Genomic DNA, 21,075 nt, shown 5'->3' on the forward strand with positions numbered 1-21,075 from the left:
ACCAACGGGTGACCAACGGGTCTATGGACACAGCTCCTCCACCAATACCCTACAAACTGCCTGCACGCTAACATCATTATGGGAACCAGAAATGTACCTGCATGCTTGTGGGCCCTCCAAGGTCTAGGCCATCATAGGACACGCCATTTTCCCTGGCCGGCTTCCCTGCAAATCCACTGCAGTCACTTTTGTGATGCACAATGTCACGTGAGTTCCCTGGGCTCCTGCCAATCAGCACTTACAAAGCACATACAGTATACATTCTCACCGGGACAGAAATGAAAAAGATCACATGGCGAGGAGACGGGAAGCCGCTTCCCTTTCTTATAATAATAGCTGTTTACCCATCACATGGTAAACCATTCAGGCAAGGGAACCTCACTAACCTAGATACATGGAGATCACCTGGTCTATGGTGAGTTTACCGCACACACCATCACTTACTGTAAGAAATCACGGCGGGAAGATGTGTAGGGACACACCATCACTGAACTAAGCCTCTGTGACAGTACGACACTGTGGGCTGCGATTTAGGCCTGTGTCAGCACTTACCTCAGCCAGCAATGCCCCACGTTACCTAGCTTTGAAAGGCCTGCTGTGATGTCCGGACATTCATCTGAAAGACATACTGGGGAAACTCTGCTTGGTCCACAACCTATGCTACGAGGACACCCACAAATATGCTTGTTCATTGGTATCATTTCACAACTCATCCAGGTTACCCAGATAACTGAAGATATCTAAGCCAGAGCCTACGAGGCATACCTGGAGAAACAGCACGGTCCACATCGGGGTGACAGACAATATGATCAACTACCTGAGCACTGGCATATCCGTTTATCACATGGAGAGTCAAATTTGCACACACACACACACACACACACAAACCCTTACCTTTGAATAAGCAAACAGTAAAATCTCATGCTCACTGGCATTGGGAATCACTAATTATCTTTTCCCAATGACACATATGCCAAACACAAGGTTACTCTACCAGACTCAAACCATCATTAATTATCTACATGCAGGAAATTCAGAGTGCCTTTCATGAGGTAATGCCACAACATCTCTTACCTCTCTACAGGAAGAGGACTTTATGGGACACCTGCAGGAAACCATGGGAAAACACTGTGTCAAGGACAGTGCCCTCTTTGTCCAGGAAATCTGAAGTTCAGGTGGTCTGTATTGGCATAGCACTCATGTCATCCATTACCCGGTTACTATCCAGGGCCTCCGAATGGCCATTCTCAGACCCACCTTGATCTCATGACTAGCAGCAGCAGAAGAAACGCATCTGACAGGTGTTTTCCAGGATGCCACTTGGCATACCTGAAAGACGAAAAAGACACGCATCACACAGGCTGGTCACTGCTGTCATCTAGGAACCTTACCTAGATCCTGGCAGAACTCCAACTTCCACCCCACTGTTGGCGCCACTATCAGCTCTGGACTGATGATGTGTCAGAACTATCATTCCATCCTGTGGTCTGGTAGAGTAGGATAATTCACCTGGACACCCGCATCTACCGCAGTCAACACGGACTCAGGTTCAAGGCACATTATCCTCAAGTCGAACATAGCAAGGACAAATGCTTATTAGCCTTGGTTGGCAAAGCATTGTTTCTTAACTGAATTACTGCATAAAATAAAGAACAGAAAATGAGCCAAGAAAACCCACAGCAGGACAGGAAAAATAGTAGGAATGCCATTGGTGATTACCTGTGTATCAGAAGATTGGATCATCCCTGGCCTGCTTATGCCCATACTGTCTCCTCTCTGGATACAGGCAGAGTTCCCCTGCTCGAGCATAATGAGGGTTCCCTTGACCTCTGGAAGGGAATGTGAAATCTGCCTACAGACACAGCTTTTCCAGCAGAACCCAGAAAACCACCCGCTCACTAACAGTGTTGTGGGGGCCAAAAATCTACCTGGATGCTTGTGGTCCCTCCAAGGGGTAGGCCATCGTAGGACACATCATTTTCTCTGGTTGTCTTCTCTGCAAATTCACCTTAGTTACTCCTGTGATGCACAGTGCCACTGGAGTTCCCTGGGTACGTGCCAATCGATCAGCACTCACAGGGTACATACCTCATACGTTCTCTCCAGGACAGAAAACAATGGGATCACATGGCAATGAGAACAAGGAGCCGCTACCCTTTCTTACCGGAATACCCCTAAACCCATCACGTGGTAAACCGTTCAGGGAAAAGAACCTCACTGACCTACCAATGTGAAGATCAGGTTGTCTGTGATGAGTTTATGGTGCACACAATCACTTACCCAGACAGCAGACACATTCCCTGTTCATGAGTCCCATTCTTCAGGATTTTCTTCTGGGAATCTGGAAAACATATACTCAGATATATGCCTCAGAAACACACAAGATGTTCTACCAGGACACCTGCACATCACGATGCTCACATCTATCATTGAAGGACTCTTGCCTCGAAGCTGACAGGGCCCCCCAAGCTCAGGGCTGTGGTCCCAGAAGACAGCAGTTCTCTCTACAGGACACCTGCAAAATGTCCACAGTCACTGCTGTGGGAAGGAACACCAGATAATTACCAGGTACTTACAGGTCCACTACGAACATGGGGTTAGGCATTGTCTCTGAAATATGCACAGGGTAAACTCACGGTTTCTAGTATGCCAGGGAGTCTTACCATTTCTTCCTAGGACGCCTGAAGCGAAATCACAGCAACAGGAAGGCTGAACAGCAATAGGCATGAAGACACATATGTAGAAGGACACAAGGTTTTCCACCAGGACTCCTGCAAAGAACCTTGAGTAATTCCAGCTTTATGGGACACACCCACTCGACCTGGATACTTGCAGTAATCCTAGGTCAACCCTGATAGCGGCAAACCACCGTTTCTTGACTAGACACCTCTACAAATCCTAGGGGCAGCACAGGGGTGGGGTAACAGTGATAAATATCTGGCTCCCTGTAATCCTTCCACACTCACAGGGTTAGGCAGACACTTTCTATGAAACAGAAATGGGAAAGCCCAGCCTATCTGGGATCAGTGAGGATACAATCATTTCTCACCTGAATAATTGTGAAAGAAATCATGGCTGTAAGGCATGTAGGGACAAGTCATCATAGAACTGGGTCTCTGTGACAGTCCCACGAAGCGGACTGTGGTTTAGGCCCACATCAGCACTTACCTCAGCCAGACTCAAAAACGAAAGAAAGAGATATCATTAAAGTCTTACATCCAACCAATACATAACGCTGGCGCTCTTAGCTGGATACTTACAAAATACCTTGGTAACAATAGCGGCAATTGCTTACAATTTGTGACACATCTCTCATGTGGATACCTACAGAAGTCCATGAGATCTACCAGATTCAGAAAAATCTACCATACATGGTGACCTACAAATTACCCAAATTAAATGCCATTGCTAGGGACACAACATTTCTTTCCAGAACTGTAAAATACCTTGGTACTACCATTTCTAGTAACACATTATTCCTTCATTGGAATCTGCATAATCCCATGGTCACATTTTTAGAGACACCATCGTCTCTTACCTGGTGACTTGCAAAGTCCCTTGTTCACTACCGTGGTTAGGAGCACTGCCATCTCTTAATTACTGACCAATACAATTTCATCATAATCTTCATGGTTATGGGGACCATCATCTATTTAGTAAGCAGCTGACAATCTCATGGTCATTTTGGGTTTAGGTTCACCATCTTATCTGGAATACTACCAAATGCCACGTTCACTAACGTGGGAAGGGCCATCGTCAGCTCGTACGTGCCTACCTCAAGAAACCCAATTTTGGTACTCAAGTTAGGGCCTCCATCCACACCTACCTGGATATCTAGAAAATACCATGCTCACCTCCACAGTTAGGTTTATCATCGTTTCTTACCGTTATAACTTCAGTATCCCATGTTCACTTCCTAAGTAAAAACACTCATTTCTTGCCTGGATATTTTAAAAATCTCACAAACATTGCCCTGGATACGGTCACTGTCATATTTTCACTCCATAGCTATAAAATCCTATGGCACTACCATGGTTAGAGACATATCCATCATCTGTTTCTTGGATTCCTTCAAAATCACTACAATGATGACAGCCATGATCATCTTGTACCTGAATCCCTACCAAATCCTATGGACCCTCAATCTCCTGGAGAGACTTCAAGGCTGTTCTCATGCTCTGATTTCACTAACACGCGAAGGCACATCACCAGCTCCTACGTGCCTAAGTGAGGAAACTCAATTTTGGTACTTGAGTTAGGGTCACCACCCTCACTTATCTGAGTATCTAGAAAATACCATGGTCAACCCCACGGTTAGGTTTATCATCATTTCTTACCATTGTAGGATCCCCATGTTCACTTCCTAAGTAGAAACCCTCATTTCTTATCGTGATTAGGGACATGTCCATCATCTGTTTCTTAGATTCCATCAAAATACCATGGACACTACAATGATGACAGCCATGATCACCTCGTACCTGAATCCCTACCAAATCCTATGGACCCTGAATCTCCTGTAGAGACCTCAAGGCTGTCCTCACACTCTGACTTCTGCCTGCCTGAACCTGAAATCACATGTGTGACCAATGAGTCTACGGACACAGCTTATCCACCAGGACCCTGCAAACTACTTGCTCACTATCACCACTGTGGGAGCCAAAAATGTCCCTGGATGCCTGTGGGCCCTCCAAGGTCTAGGCCATCATAGGACACGCCATTTTCCTTGCCTGGCTTCCCTGTAAATCCACCGCAGTTACTCCTGTGATGCACAGTGCCACGTGAGTCCTGGATACGTTCAAATCGATCAGCACTGACAGAGCACATACATCATACTTTCTCTTCAGGACAGAAATGAACAGGATCACATAGCGAGGCAAATGGGGGGCCACTCCCCTTTCTTTCCAAATTAGCTGTTAACCCATCACATGGTAAACAGTTCAGGCAAAGGAACCTCACTTACCTAGATATGTGGAGATTACCTGGTCTGTGGTGAGTTTACCATGCACACCATCACTTACCCAGATAACAGACATGTCTCCTGATCGTGACTCCTGTTTGTAGGGATTTTCTCCTGGGAGCCTGGAAAACCTACACTGAGACATATGCCTCTGAAACACACAAGGGGCCTGGAGTGGTGGCTCACGTTTGTAATCCCAGCACCTTGGGGGCTGAAGCAGGTGGATCACCTGAGGTCTGGAGTTCGAGACCAGCCTGCCCAACAAGGTGAAACTCCTTCTCTACTAGTAATACAAAAATTAGTCAGGGGTGGTGGCACACATGTGTAATCTCAGCAACATGGGAGGCTGAGGCAGGAGAATCACTTGAACACAGGAGGCTGAGGTTGGAGTTAGCCAAGAAACACACAAGGTGTTCTACCAGGACACCTGCAAATCATGATGCTCACATCCATCATTCAATGACTCTTACCTGGATGCTGGCAGGGACCCCCAAACTCAGGGCAGTGGTCCCAGAAGACAGCATTTCTCTCTACAGGACACCAGCAAAATGATCACAGTCACTGCTGTGGCTGTGAATGCCGGATGATTACCTGGTATTTGCATTCCCAGTGCGCTCATAGGGTTAGGCATTGTCTCTGAAATATGCAGAGGGAAAACTCATGGTTTCGAGTATGTCAGGGACTCTTATCATTTCTGACCGGGATACCTGAAGCTAAATCAGGGGAACAACAGGGAGGCCTACACCACCATCACTTACCAGACAAGACTCAATCATTTCTCACCTGAATACGTGTGAAGGAAGTAACGATGGGAAGGCCTGTAGGGACACATCATCACTGAACTGGGTCTCTGTGACAGTCCCACAGTGCGGGCTGTGGTTTAGGCCCACATTAGCACTGACCTCAGCCAGACTCTGTCTCAAAAAGAAAGAAAACGATAGGTAACACGAAAGTCTTACATCCAAGAAATAAATAAAGCTACAGTTTTAAGCTGGATACTTATAAAACACCTTGGTTACAATGGTGGCAACTGGTTACAATTTGTGTCACGTCATCTCTCATGTGGATGCCTACAGAAGCCCATGAGATCTACCAGATTTAGAGAAGCCTACCATACATGGAGACGTACAAATTATCCAGATTAAATGCCATTCCTAAGGACACATCATTTCTTTCCAGGGTAACTGCAAAATACCTTGGTACTACCGTTTCTAGTAACACATTATTCCTTGATTGGATATCCTCAAAATTCCACGGTCACCATGTTTTTAGAGATACCATCATCTCTTACCTGGTTACTTGCAAAATCCCCTGCTCATTACTGTGGTTATCATCACCATCATCTCTTAATTACAGACCTACAAATTTCATCGTAACCTTCACAGTTAAGGGCACCATCATGTCTTTACTAGACCCCTGACAGTCTCATGGTCACTTTGTGGTTAGGTTCGCCATCATGTCTGGAATAGCACAAAATGCCATGTTCACTAACGTGGTAAGAAACATCTTCAGCTCCTATGTGCTTACCTGAGGAAATCCAATTTTGGTACTTGAGTTAGGGCCATCATCCTCTCTTATCTGGATATCTAGAAAACACCATGCTCACCCCCACTGTTAGGTTTATCATCATTTCTTACCTTTATAACTTCAGTATCCCATGTTCACTTCCTAAGTAGAAACACTCATTTCTTACCTGGATATTCACAAATTCCCACAGACATTACCCTGGATATGGTCACTGTCATCTTTTCACTCTATAGCTATAAAATCACATGGGCACTATCACGATTAGGGACATGTCCATCATCTATTTTTTGAATTCCTTCAAAATACTACAGTCATTACAATGATGAGGGCCATGATCATTTCGTACCTGAATCACTACCAAATCCTATGGTCCCTGAATCTCCTGGAGAGACCTCAAGGCTCCTCCCACTCTGACTTCTGCCTAGCTCACGAGCCTCAGTGCTTGTTCTGTCCTCATCCCCCTTTATTATATCAACATTCTAAGCAGTTTAAGTTCCGTAACATTCCTTTTTCTCCTGGTTAGCTGTAGCACAGTGTTCATGCCTGTCCTTACCATCTAATGAGAACTGATTATTGTCATTTCCTTGTAACTTAGTGTTCCTTGTCCTTAAAATTGGCCATGGTGGGAGTACCAACTAGGGTTTTTATTTTAGGAGAGCCAGTTATTAAGCTCTCCTGGATGTGCTGATGAATAAAGTAATAAACAAACAAAAAAGTACTACTGAATAGTGACACCTCAATCTTCTCATTTTTCATAACTTGATGTGACTTTTGTGGATGAACGTGTCAGTTCGCTCCCTATATGTTTTAAAATCTATCATCTTTCCAAATATTTATACTTAATGAACAAAATGGGTAAACACTTTTAATACAAATTAGATAATATTATATTAATGCTGTCCAAGGACTTACATAATCTCAATATGTCCAAAGTTCATAAGCTTGCTGAAAAAGAAAAACAATAATTAAGTAATTATTTTTATACAACTGCTGAAAAAAACTCATATTTTAAAAATTAAATGTATTATTACACCTAGCAAATGAAAATCATTGAGATATACATACTCACTGATATATGCATATGATGTGTACATATATACACCACACACACACACACACATCCTTACCTTACCCATTTGCCAGAGCAAATTTTTTCTTTTTTTTTTTTGCCATGTAAATTTCTTTCTGCGCTCTTTGTGAAAACCTAAATTTCCATCAGTGACCGCATTTAGATTTCATGAGATTCTTAGTCACGAATTCCTTTGAAAACCAAGTAAAATGTCAAGAGAGAGAAGCAGCACCCTATAGCCCCTCTTTTTAGTTCCACAGTGTGGGAGCCAATTTTCTTGTAATTCTGGAGAAGAAAAAAAATCACCATGTGGCTATAATTCTGATGACTGTTTTTTTAGATTGCCCAGAGACTAGCAGATGCAGAATGAAATAAATAAAAGCTATTTTTTTCATGTTTGAGGTGGTTTCCAATTAATACTTCTTTATTTCTCTTTGCCACTCCACTTTTCCCCAGCCTTTCCTCGTAAAAGAATACCAATAACCTAAATGTACTATGGTGATTGTAAATACAAAACTGATACACCATTAGGCAATTTTTCCTTTTTAAAGAAAATGTTCTATTTTTTCATGATCATTCTTAGCTACTACCTACTTCTACTCACCAAAGTCAACCATCAGCCATGAGAAACAATATTGCGGCCACAATTAAAACAATGGCAGGGGCACGAACAACACCTGAGAATGCTGCTCTGTCTCCTATATCTACTTCTCATCAAACCCAACCCTTTACTATTTGAAAATGAAAAATATTACCTGTTTTGCTAGTAATGATCTTGTTAACTTTCATTGATTGACTTCCCATGGAATTATTTCCTGGCTGGCAGGGAATTAAATGTGATTTAAAATTATAATGTGCTACCAAGTGAGTTTTTATGTCCAAAACTCATGAAATCATATTCATTAGGGGCTTTTCCTTTATATTCTGACTTAAATGAAGACAATGTTTTGCAGTCACATGTATTAGTAAAGTGGTGATAAGGTAACTGAAGAGCTTGCCTTTGCCTCTCTGTGTTTATCAACATCTGGCAACAAAAGACATCTGACCTCTGGTTGAGGCTAAGCAGAGGACAAAGTCTGGCATTTGGGCTTCCAGTTATGCCACACCCTGACTGAGCAAGGCCCTTTGCCTCTAGTAGCCTTGTACCTTCCCTCAGAGCATGATTTAGATGACTTCCAAAATTAATACTATATTTTATGTCTCACGTCTTGCCTATTATGTCTGGATATAACTGCAATACTACATAACTATATGCAGTGGACACTTGAAGAACATGGGTTGCTATGCAGGTCCACTTTTATGCAGATTTCCTCCTGCCTCTGCCACCCTAAGACAGCAAGATCAACCTATCCTCTTCCTCCTTTTCCTTTGCCTACTTAACACAAAGACAGCGAGGATGAAGACCTTTATCATGAGCCACTTCCACATAATGAATGGTAAATATATTTTTTCTTCCTTATGATTTTCTTTTTTCTAGCTTACTTTATTGTAAGAATACAGTGTATAATACATATAACATGCAAAATATGTGTTAACCAACTGTTTATGTTACCAGTTAGGCTTCCAGTCAACAGTAGGATATTAGATAAATTTGGGGTGAGTCAAAAGTTACACAGATTTTCAGCTGTGTGGGAGCCAGTATTCCTAACACTCATGTTGTTCAAGGGTCAACTGTATTATATAACATATATCCTATATATACCAGTATAGATATTAATAACAATTATTTTATTTTATATAAGCTTGGAACTCCTGGGATTGATACTAAAATTACTATTTTTGTACTTAAAAAGAAAATCAACCACCCCCGAAACAGGCTTCCACTTCTAAGCTATACTATTTATCTTAAATATGAAACACTATTATATCTTACCCGTTTTTAGAAGCAGACACTACAACAATCAAATTTTCTGGGCACAGTGAAAAATATCAATATCTGCATACACGGATTTGTATGTAATTTAATGGATATTTACAAAGCCCAGTATTTTTAGGTATGATGAGAAGTCAAAGATTTGTGGTTTGTTTATCACATGGCTTGTGGGACTTTTTGTTTTTGTTGTTGAATTTTGTTGTTTCGATATACCAGTGTGTTTCAGGAACTTTTCTTCTCTTTTTTTTGTTTGTTTTTTGGTTTGTTTCTTTCGTACAGAAAAATGTTGCTACTTATCAAGGGGAATGATTAAACATATGAAGTAGTCATATGACGAAGTATTTAAAATCATTAAATATCATACTTTAGAAAATATCAAATATCAACTCAAGTGTATGCTGCTTGGGTAATGGGTACACCAAAATCTCAGAAATCACCACTAAAGAACTTACTCATGTAACCAACCACCATCTGTTCCCCAAAAATCTATTGAAAAAAAAAATTAGCTTATCAAATCTGAAAAAGAAAGAAAATATCAACTGACCTCCTAAAATGCCCATGAAATGATATTGAGGGGAGGGGAAAAGATAAAAGTGATGTACACAGAATAAATGTAATTACATTTAAAATGCATTTACATGCAAAAAAAATAAGTAGCAAAGAAATACACTAAACAGTTATCTCTGATAGTATAATAATGAGTGATTTTTATATTTCTCTGTAGACATTGTGTAGGTTGTAAATTTATACAAGGCACACATTTGACTTATTAACAGGAACAGGATAAAACTATCTTCAAAGTATCATTCTGTTCTCTTCTTGACTTTTTATTTGACAAGAACAAGGTTGTCTGGTGAGGCTATTATGAGGATGAAACGGGAGAACATCTGTAAACCATATGTGAAGCTCGGTAGGTCAAAAGAGGCTGGTTCTCATTCTTCTACTACGGCTATTTTCAAAATTTTATCTGTACCTTTAATTTGTAGTTTCCTTGTATTATTACTATAATACAAGATTTGCTCTGTATTATTACTATAACACAAGTAAACTATAAATTAAAGGTACAGATAATATTTTTGTTTGTATAAGCTGCACACTAAACACACTATAATTGTGCAACGGTGTTTAACTCTTAGGACTCCAGCACCCATAGGCCTCCACTCCAATAAGGAGATTATACTGTGAATTATTGACCTGTAAGCTTTGTGGGGCAGGATTTCAAGACTAACTTCTTTGGTCAAATGAGAAAATAGTCCAGAGAAAAAACATTATCTTTGTAATACAAAAATTAATAAAGAGATAAAAATAATGAGATCATTACGATCCTAGTATAGACAAAGAAGCCACGGTGGCTAATTTCTCAGATTCTAGCAGGGCTTCTTTACCTCAGCTCTATTGACAGTTTGGGCCAGGTAACTTTTTGTGGATAATTCTTTGTTGCGGAAACTGTCCTGTGTGTTGTAGGATGTTTAGCAGCATCCCTGGCCTCTACCCACAAGACACCAATAACAATCACTTCTCTAGGTGTGACAATTAGAAATGTCTCCAGACATTGCCAAATGTCCCTGCAGCAGTAAAATTGCCCCTAGTTAAGAATCACTGGATTATAGGAAGAAGAAAAATAAAAATCATGATGTTCTTTTATTTTCTCCAAATCACCCGACCAACAACAATGCCAATGGTAATCTAGAGACAGTTCATAACAAAACAGGCTTAATTTAGAAAGATATAGTTATGGATTCAGCCACTTTGATTAAAAAGTTGTAATGATTGTCTTTAGTCCACTGTCCATTCATCCTAAGGAGAAGATTTTATCAAGTACTAGCAAGTAGTAGGCCTTAGGCTACAATCTACCAACATGTGTCTAATTCAAGGGCAAAGAGTTGGAAACTCATAAGGTGGAGAGGAGGTCTGCTTATAAGCCAAAGAAAGCACATTCCAGAGTAACTTTACTTAAGAATTAACAACTACAATGCAGAGAATTTGTGAGAAACCCATTCTGCCACTGAGAAGGCCACTGGGATTTGATACAGTGGAAATAAAACCATAAGGCCATACCTGGTTCAAACCATAAGGCCATATCTCCCTAAAAGATTCCCCTTTCGAAAACTGCATTTAGTTTTACTAACTACTCAACAAAGTATTATATTCATAGACTGCAATTCTAGCAGAAAAGCTGGTTTAATGGAAGAATCAGTGGCGTCTGGCCGTAATCAATATTCATGATTACCATGAACCACAGATAGGCTAATTCCACTTAGATTTAAGCACCCTTCCTCTAGTTGTATACCGGTCATGCTTCCTGATTAGCTCTGATATGCAAAGAGCTTAGAAGTCAACATTCCTGTTCTCACAACAAGAAAAATGCTGAACAAGCTAGCAATCAACAGCTTTTCTTAGATCTACCAGATAACTGAAGTCACAGGACAAACTGCCACCCCCAAAACTGTAGAGATGTGTAAATACAAAGAATTACAGTTTACTGAGAGCAGAGGCTTCTGGAGCCAGTAACTGGTAGGAACACTTAAATGGTAATTGATAAACTGCTGAAGGCTGAGTGCAGACTAACTTGAGATTTAAAAACTCCTGATGGCCCAGTTTTAGGAGGCTCCACACTTTTGTGGGATTTACCACTAGGTGCCCCACCAAAAGTAAAAATCATATGGGAGATAAATCTCTGCTTTGAGCAAGAGGAAAGAAGAAGTGCCATTTTGAAATAAGTCCAGGATTTTCTGTGCCACTAGAAGCCCCACCAAGAGTAAAACTCATATGGGAGAGATATCTCCTTTGCTTTCAGCAAGACGAAAGAAGAAGTGCCGTTTTGAAATAAGCCCAGAGTTTTTCTGCTCTCTGTCGCAAGAGTTACATCAAGGGAAATTACCAGAGTCTTATGTGACCAAGAAGAAGGGCAACTAGACAATGCTAGTTCCCTCTAGCCTTCCTGTCTCACATAATGATAAGGAAAAAAAAGGCTGAGAAACGCTGAAGGTCACAGCTCAGGGACTCAAGCCCACTAAAAATAACTGAGATTTAATTATAAGATTATAGAATGCTTCCCCCCTCCTTAAAGTCTTACCACCATATCAGCAAGGCTCCAGTATAAAAACAGTGGATTACAACTGAGAGAGCTGAAAGACATAATCTATTTAAGAAAGAGTTCTTAGGGGAACCTAAAGGCACCATGGAAGCAGGGAATAAAAGGTAACTATAGAAAACTGGAGCCTCTGGCACATACGTGTTACAATTAACATTAAACATAGCCTAGCTCCTAGCCAGATCAACATAAAGCCTTACACTAAAAGCCCAATTAACTCAGTTTATATTACCAGATATAGTATGATCACTTCCAACAGAAAAAATTATGAGATATGCTAAGGGAAGGAAAAAAAGTCTGAAGAGACAAAGCAAACATCAGTATCTGACTCAGATATATTCAGATTTTGGAATTATCAGATAAGAAACTTAAACAACTATTATTGATATATTAAGGGCTCTGTGGTATAATAAAGAATTTGGCCAGGCATGATAGCTCACACCTGTAATCCCAGCACTTTGGGAGGCTGAGGCAGGAGGATCACTTGGGCCCAGGAGTTTGAGATCAGCCTGGGCAACAAAGTGAGACCACATCTCTACAAAAAAATAAACGATTAGCCAGGCATGGTGGTATGTACCCACAGTCCCAGCTACTTGGGAGGCTTAGGTGGGAGGATTGCTTGAGCCCAAGAGGTGGAGGTTGCAGTGAGCCAAGACTGCCTTACTGTGCTCCAGCCTGGGCAACAGAGCAAGACCCTGTCTTTAAAAAAAAAAAAAAAAAAAAAGCTTATCTGGCCTTTGATCTTAGTTCCTGACAACTTCAAAAATCCTGGGAATTTCCTGAGAGACAGAAATTATTTGTTGTGCTAATGAGGTGACTCATGACAAACTCCTAATTAGCTTCAGGATGGGAGACAGACACCAGAAATACCAAACACATGGTTAGAAGGTTGGAACTTTGGGCCAGTTTTACCTGCATGGAAAAGAGAGTTGGAGACTAGGCTCAATTATGTGGCCAACTGCATATTCAATCATGCCTATGTAATCATATTCCACATAAAAACTGTGGAAACTGAAACTCAGTGGAGTTTTCTGGTTGGTGAACATACTGGTGTACGGGGAGGATGACACACTCAGATTCTTCGGGAAGACAGTATGAAAATTTTGCATCCAGAGTCCTTCCAGATCTTGTCCTAAGTGTACACTTTATAATAAAACTCTACATGTAGAGTTTTACACATAGTGTGCTTTCAGTGAGTTCTGAGCCATATCGAATTATCAAAACTGAGGTAGTTATGGGAACTCCCAAATTTATAATCAGTCAGAAGTGCAGGGAGCCTGGGGACTGGGGACTGCACTTGTGGCTGGCATCCAGAATAAGAAGCAGTCTTGTGGACGACTGAGCCATTAACTTGTGGAATTTGGTACTAACTCTAGGTCATTAATGCCAGAATTGAATTGTAGTACTCCAGGTAGTCAAAACAGAACAAGCCTGATGCGGTTTGGCTGTGTCCCCACCCAAATCTCATCTTGAATTGTAGCTCCCACAATTCCCATGTGTCATAGGAGGGACCCAGTGGGAGGTAACTGAATCATGGGGGCGGGCCTTTCTCATGCTGTTCTTGTGATAGTGAATAAGTCTCACGAGATCTTATGGTTTTATAAAGAGGAGTTCCCCTGCACAAGCTCCCTCTCTTGCCTGCCGCCATGTAAGAAGTCCCTTTGGTCTTCCTTTGTCTTCTGCCTTGATTGTGAGGCCTCCCCAGCCACGTGGAACTGTGAGTCCCTTAATCTCTTTCCTTTATAAATTACCCAGTCTCAGGTATGTCTTTGATAGCAGTGTGAGAACAGACTAATATGAAGCCCCAGTGGAAAAAATAGACAGCATGAAGGCACAGGTGGGTTAATGGAAGCATGAGATGAAAACCCTAAGAAAGAATCAAAAGAAAATGCTAGAAATAAAAAAAACATTGTGACAGAAATGAAGAATGTATTTAAAGGCTCATTAGCAGGTTGGAAATGTCCAGGGAAAGAATTAATGAGCTTGGCAATAGGTCAACAGAAACTTTCCAAACTGGAAGGCAAAGAGAAAAAAAGAATGGGAAAAATAACGAAATATCCAAGAACTATGTAATCATTACAAAAGGTGTAATATATACAAAATGGGAATACTAAAAGGAAAAGAAAAAGAAGAACAGAAGAAATATTTGAAGTAATAATAGCTCAGAATTTTCTGAAATTATTGAAACACATCAAAACACAGATCCAGGAAGATTAGAGAACACCAAGCAAGACAGATCCAAAAAATCGACATCTAGGCATTTCATATTCAAACTGCAGAAAATCAAAAGCAAAGAGAAAATCTTGAAAGAAATGAGAGAGTTGGGGGAAGCATTACCTATAGAGCAACAAGGATAAGAATTATATCAGACTTCTCATCAGGGACCATGCAAGCAAGAAGAGAATAAAGTGAAATACTGAAAGTGTTGAAAGAAAATAAAAGAAAAACACAAGCTTAAAATTCTTCATCCAGTGAAGTTATCCTTCTAAAGTGAAGGAGGAAAAAAAGACTTTCTCAGACAAAAACTGAGGTAATTTTTTGCCAGTAGACTTGCCTTGCAAGAAATATTCAAATAAGTTCCTCAGAGAGAAGGAAATTGATATAAGTCAGAAATTCAGATCTGATCTGCAAGAAAGAAAGGAAGGAAGAACATTAGCAGGGAATCAACAAGGTTAAAATAAGATCTTTCATTTTTCAAATTCTAAATTGATCTAATAAATAACTGTTCAAAGTAAGAGTAATAGCAACAATGTATTGGGTAGTTATAGCTATGGATGAGTGAAATGAATGACAGCAATGGTACAAGGAATGGAAGAAAGTAGTTGGAAATGCTTTGTTATAAGGTATCTGCATTACCTGTGAAGCATTATGGTATTATTTGAAAGTGTATTTAGATTAGTTGTAAATATATATTGCAAACTCTAAGACAAACACTAAAACATTTTTTCAAAGAAGTATCATTGATATGCTAAGAGAAGAGAGAAAATGGGTTCATATAAAATGCTCAGTTAAAACCAGAGAAGGCAGGAAAATGGGGGTGGCGGGGGGCGATAAAAACGAAACAAAGAAAAAGTGCAACAAATAGAAAATGGTTACAAGCATTGTAGATACTAATCCAACTATATCAATACTCACTTTCAATGTGAATAGCTTAAATCACCAATTAAAAGGCAGAGACTTGTTAGAGTGTATAGAAAAAACAAGACCCAACTATATAATTTCTATTATATTTTAAAAAGCCCAGTATGTATATAAACACACAGTTATATTAAAAGGGATAAAGATATACCATGATAACACAAATCAAATGAAAGCTATAGTAGCGATACCAATTTCAGACAAAGCAGACCAGAAAATTATCAGGGATAAGGAAGGGTATGATACAATGATACAGGGGCCAGTTCTCCAAGAAGACATAGCAATCCTTAACATGTATGTGCCTAACAACAAATCATCAAAATATGTGAGGCAAAACTGATAGAACTTCAAGGAGAAATAGACAAGTCTATTATTATAGTTGGAAACTTCAAAACTTCTCTATCACTAATTGACAGATATAGTGGGCAGAAAATCAGTAAGGCATCGTTGAACTGAAGAACACCATCAATTAACTGGATCTAATTGACATCTGTAGATTTAGAAAACTTCATCCAACAAAGCAGAATACAAATTCTTCTCAAGCTCACATGGAACATTCAGCTTCCAACATTCAGAACATGCATTCTGGGCCATAAAACATCCTAACAAACTTAAAAAAGAATCACACAAAGTTTGCTCTCAGATCACAATGGAATTAAGTTGGAAATCAATAACAGAAAGACAGCTGAAAATTTTCAAAATATTTGAATATTAAGCATACTTCTAAATATATGTGTCAAGTATCAAGAAAAATTTTAAATATTTTGAACTAAATGAAAATGAAAATACAACTTATCAAAACTTGTTGGATGCAGCAAAAGTAGTGGTTAGAGAGAAATTTATAGCCGTGAATGCATATTATTAGAAAAAAAAGATCTAACCAGCAATCTAAGTTTCCACCTTAGGAAACTAGAGAAGAGCAATATAAACCGAAGGCAAGAAGTAGCAGAAACTATAGTACAAATCAATGAAACTGAAAACAGGAAAACAATAAAGAATATCAACAAAACCAAAAGCTGCTTCTCAGAAAAGATCAATAAAATTGATAAACATCTACCTTGGCTAATCAAGACAAAAAAAAGACACAAATTACTAATATCAGAAATGAAAGGGGACATCACTGCTGATCTCATAGACATTAAAAGGATAATAAAGGAATATTATGAATAACTCTATGCCCACAAATTTGATAACTTAGATGAAACACACAAATTCCCTGAAAGATACAAGCTACCAAAATACACACAAAAAGAAATAGTTTAACTGCCCAAAACTGGAAACAACAACATGTCTTTCAACAGGTGAATAAACAAAATTTAGTACATCCATATAATGGCATATTATTCAGTGATGGAAAAAAAAAAAGAACTACTAAGATGTAAAAAGACACAAAGGAAACTTAAAAGCATATTCCTAAGTGAAAAAAAAAGTCAGTCTGAAAAGGCTACCTACTGTATGATTCCAACTATATGACATTCTGGAAAAGGCAAAATTATGGAGACAGTCAAAAGTTCAGTGGTTGCCAGGGGATTGGGATGGGGGTAGGTGGAAAGAAAGCTATAAATAGGTAAAGTACAGGAAAATTTTAGTGTGGCAAAACTATTCCATATGATACTATCATGGTGGATACATGATGTTATGCATTTATCAAAACCCACAGAACTGTACAACACAAAGAGTGAATCTTAAGGTAAACTACAGATTTTATTTAATAATAATGTACAATATTAGTTCATTAATTTTTAACAGATGTACCACACTAATGCAAGATGTTAATAATAGGGTTTTTTCCTGCTTGGTGTATAAATAGCCTTTTATCAGCCCTTGTTAGGTTTCTGAGATCGCAGGAAGCCTAACTGTCCCCTTTCCTCTCTTGGTTTTTTCTCCTCCCATCTCGTGGCAGATAGCTGTGCTTATTTTTTGCATTCATTATTGACCACCACTATCCCTTCCTGTGCTCACTTCAGACACTCCTTATCAATTACGGCCCTCTCTTTCACTAAGCCTAAACACAGTCTTAGACCTTTATCACCATAATTTTTAATCAGTTGGGATTTGACACAATAAATGATTACTATTTTCTATGTCTAAACTAGAAGTTTACAATTTATTCCACAGTAGAGATGTAACTGTCTCAAATTTCTTCTTGAATCTGTATATATTTTTTAGCGCAAATTGCCAACGTTTGTTTTTATGGAAAAAGGTTTTTCTTCTTAATTCAATTTTTTCCCTAACCCACTTCATAAAAATGGAATTTTTATGAGTAATAATTGACATTTTCCTTCTTACACATGTGCTCATACTGGAAGCTCTCAAAACGCTTGAAAATATCAACTTTTCTTTCAGTTTTATGGTATAAAGAAGAGATCAAGAAACTTTTCTTGTAAAGGGCCATATAGCAAATTATTTTTGACTTTTCAGGCCTCTGTCACCACTACTCAATTCTGCCATAATATGAAAACCACATAATGTATAAACAAACGGGCAGGACTGAGCTTCAATTGCCCTCAACTGTAACCTGCTCTATGATGTGCTGTTTATTAGCCTTCTTCCCTTCCTTGTCACATTTCCCCTACCAGAGCTCTGTAGGATCACCTCCTAAATAAACTGCTTGCACTAGAATCCAGTCTCCCAGGGTTGGTATCTAGGGTAACCTAAACTCAGGTAGCTGCCAAAGAAAAAGCATTTGTAGAAGTCTTTTTAATACATTTATTAATACATGACAAATACAGCTGACACTAAGACTGATGGTGAGAGAAATTGTGCATATAAAAAGAGAAGACAGATGTAAGAATACTGGGAAAAGATAAAGCACTCCACAAATACAGGGTGAGAGCATTAATACTATGGCTGTCTATTAGAGTTGGAGCCAGGAAATTGCTCTATGAAACACTGCCAGTTCACAGCTACCTATAATCATGGAGGCAAGCAGCAGTATGAATAATATAAAGCAGTAGATGATTGGAAAATTAATGACAACAGCTTTGAAGAACATTATTTGAAATTTAAGCTGCATTTTTCATATCTTATTATGGATTTCTTTCAAATTTACAGTAAAGTTTGTAGAGTAACATAATATTCATATATGCATTTGCTGGAATGAAAAAATGACAACATTGGGTAGTATTTGTTTTATATCTCTTAAAAAAGCAAAACATTATAAACTCAGTTGAATATTCTTTTGTAATCTTAATCTAATTCCTTCCCTCTTTTCTCAGAGGCAGCCATACTCATTAAATTGATATGTATTCTCTATGTTGATGGTTTTATGATTTTACTTCGTATATATGTTTCTATAAGCAATATACAAGTTTTTGTGATTTTAAGATTTATACAAATAGTATCATGCTGCAGAAAGCATTCTGTAATTTAGCTGTGTTCACTCGACATTATCACTGAGACCCATCCATGCTAATATGTATTGGTTAAATAAATTCACTTATCCTTAGGGAGATCCTCCCTTTACTCTGGAAGGAGCTATCTTGGAGGACCTTTAATAAAATAGATCAGTGGTTCTCAACTGGTAATGACTTTTGACCCCAGTGACATGTGGCAACGTCTGGAGTGAGGCCAGACATGCTGCTAAACATTCTACAATGCACAGGACAGCTCCGACAACAAAGAATTTTCTGATCCAAAATGTTAATTGTGCTGAGCCTGAGAAACCCTGATACAGATGAAAATTCTACATTCTTGTAGAATTCCTGGATATGAGGAAGCAACTCAATGCAGACCCTTCAAGCTGAGATAGCACATGTTCTGCTTGATGGATCACCAGAACTGTGCCTCTATTGCATTAGAGTATTTTCTTCTTTCATGTGGATTTTAGACTGTTCTCTGCTTATTTTGGGGAACTGTGTGTACATGCATGTGTATTTTGTGTGTATACAAATATTATAGTGGGGCCAGGCACAGTGGCTCAAGTCTATAATCCCAGCACTTTGGGAGGCCGAGGCGGGCGGATCACTTGAGGTCAGGAGTTCAAGACCAGCCTGGCCAACATGGTGAAGCCCTGTCTCTACTAAAAATACAAAAATTAGCTCGGCATGGTGGCGCACGCCTGTAATTTCAGCTACACAGGAGGCTGAGGAAGGAGAACTGCTTGAACCCAGGATGCGGACATTGCAGTGAGCAGAGATGGTACCACTGCACTCCAGCCTGGGTGACAAAGTGAGATTCTGTCTCGAAAACACACACACACACACACACACACACAACTCCAAATATTATGGTGCAGGGGGGCACATACTTGATCACCTCTTTTCCTTATGCTGATGGTAAAATGTAATGAAGAACTAAACTAAACTTGATGTAGCAAAAACTAACCATACTTCAGGGTCTCATACATGGTGTTAAAGATAATTTTTTTAATGGTAAAATCATGACTCTCCTATACAACACACACGAACACGTATTAAAGATTTTATTTAAGTCATTAACAAGGAAAATGCTAAGGTATCAGCCAGTTCAAAGGAGAATACAAAGAACAGACACAGTTATAGATGTGAAATAGGGAAATGAATACGCAAATTGAAACAAAACGAGCCTTTTTTCACAGTAGGAGAGAGAAGTCAATTGAACCTCTATCCCTCTACTGGACAGGAAACAATTTGATGTCTATAAACAAGTGTTTTGCATTGATATCAGTCATCAATAATTTACAGCATTGTAAAATAGCCCCTTTAGAATCAGATAACCCAGAGGGGTGGGTGTCCTCTGGGCTAGACAATGCATAGTTTCCCTCTAAAGCAGTTTTTTCTTACAATGAGGTAATTTTAAGACTGCGCAAGCCAGACTTTGCAAAATATACTGCCTTCGATTGTGATTATTTTGTTCAAGCTATGAAGCCCAGATCAATTGTTGAGTGGCTAGACTACAGGATTCTTACCACCCCACATCTGGGAAAAGGAAAATTCCAGGCAGGAAAATAAAGCCCAGCTTAGGCTTGAGAGAATTTGGAGGACTTCTTTCTTTAAGCTGGGGGGCATGGAACCTGAACTCCCAGATAAGGAGATACCTGGAGTTAACCTGTTTCCTTTTGAGCTGCCTCCCTGCCACGGGATGGACTGCTGGGAATTAGGCAGGGTTTCATATTTTGGGTTTGGACTTGTTAACTCTAAAGATCTACTTCTCTTGGCTGTTGGAAGTTATTCTCTGTTTTCAATTTCCTTTTCCTGGAATCTTCAAGATATGTTTTTTAAGGAGTATGGTTTCACCACAGTTTAGACATGGAAAATCTGGAGAGGGACTAACCTTGTCACAGTAGGGATGCATCAAGAGTTGTCATCAGGGGAGGAGAGTGGTGTCCATCAACATTCCTGTCCAGAAGAAAGACAAAGAAGCAGGTGTAAAAGATGGTGACCAGTCCTAAGTATTTCTGAGGCATTACCCTGGGACCTTAGAAATTGTTGGGGAAA

The 21,075-nt window shown here is 39.5% G+C and overlaps 2 long non-coding RNA genes across 3 annotated transcripts in view; one reads left to right on the plus strand and one right to left on the minus strand.

Moving 5' to 3' along the window:
• Positions 1-250: 250 nt before the first annotated feature.
• On the minus strand, positions 251-2,510 carry LOC103231610 (uncharacterized). Of its 2 annotated transcripts, XR_012091868.1 has the most exons (3): positions 2,422-2,510; positions 1,929-2,341; positions 251-1,829 (listed from the first exon to the last, which is right to left on the minus strand). It is a non-coding gene; the product is annotated as an uncharacterized lncRNA (long non-coding RNA). The 2 variants fall into 2 exon arrangements; XR_005236407.2 differs by lacking the exon at positions 251-1,829 and having other exon boundaries at positions 1,872-2,341.
• Positions 2,511-8,692: 6,182 nt separating this feature from the next.
• Positions 8,693-21,075, plus strand: part of LOC103231609 (uncharacterized) — a 44,981-nt gene continuing 32,598 nt past the window's right edge. The window contains exon 1 of the long non-coding RNA XR_496957.3: positions 8,693-8,989. This is a non-coding gene — a long non-coding RNA (uncharacterized lncRNA). The remainder of the gene's footprint in view (positions 8,990-21,075) is intronic.

Source organism: Chlorocebus sabaeus, chromosome X (assembly GCF_047675955.1).
Source record: "Chlorocebus sabaeus isolate Y175 chromosome X, mChlSab1.0.hap1, whole genome shotgun sequence".
Classification (NCBI taxonomy): domain Eukaryota; kingdom Metazoa; phylum Chordata; class Mammalia; order Primates; family Cercopithecidae; genus Chlorocebus; species Chlorocebus sabaeus.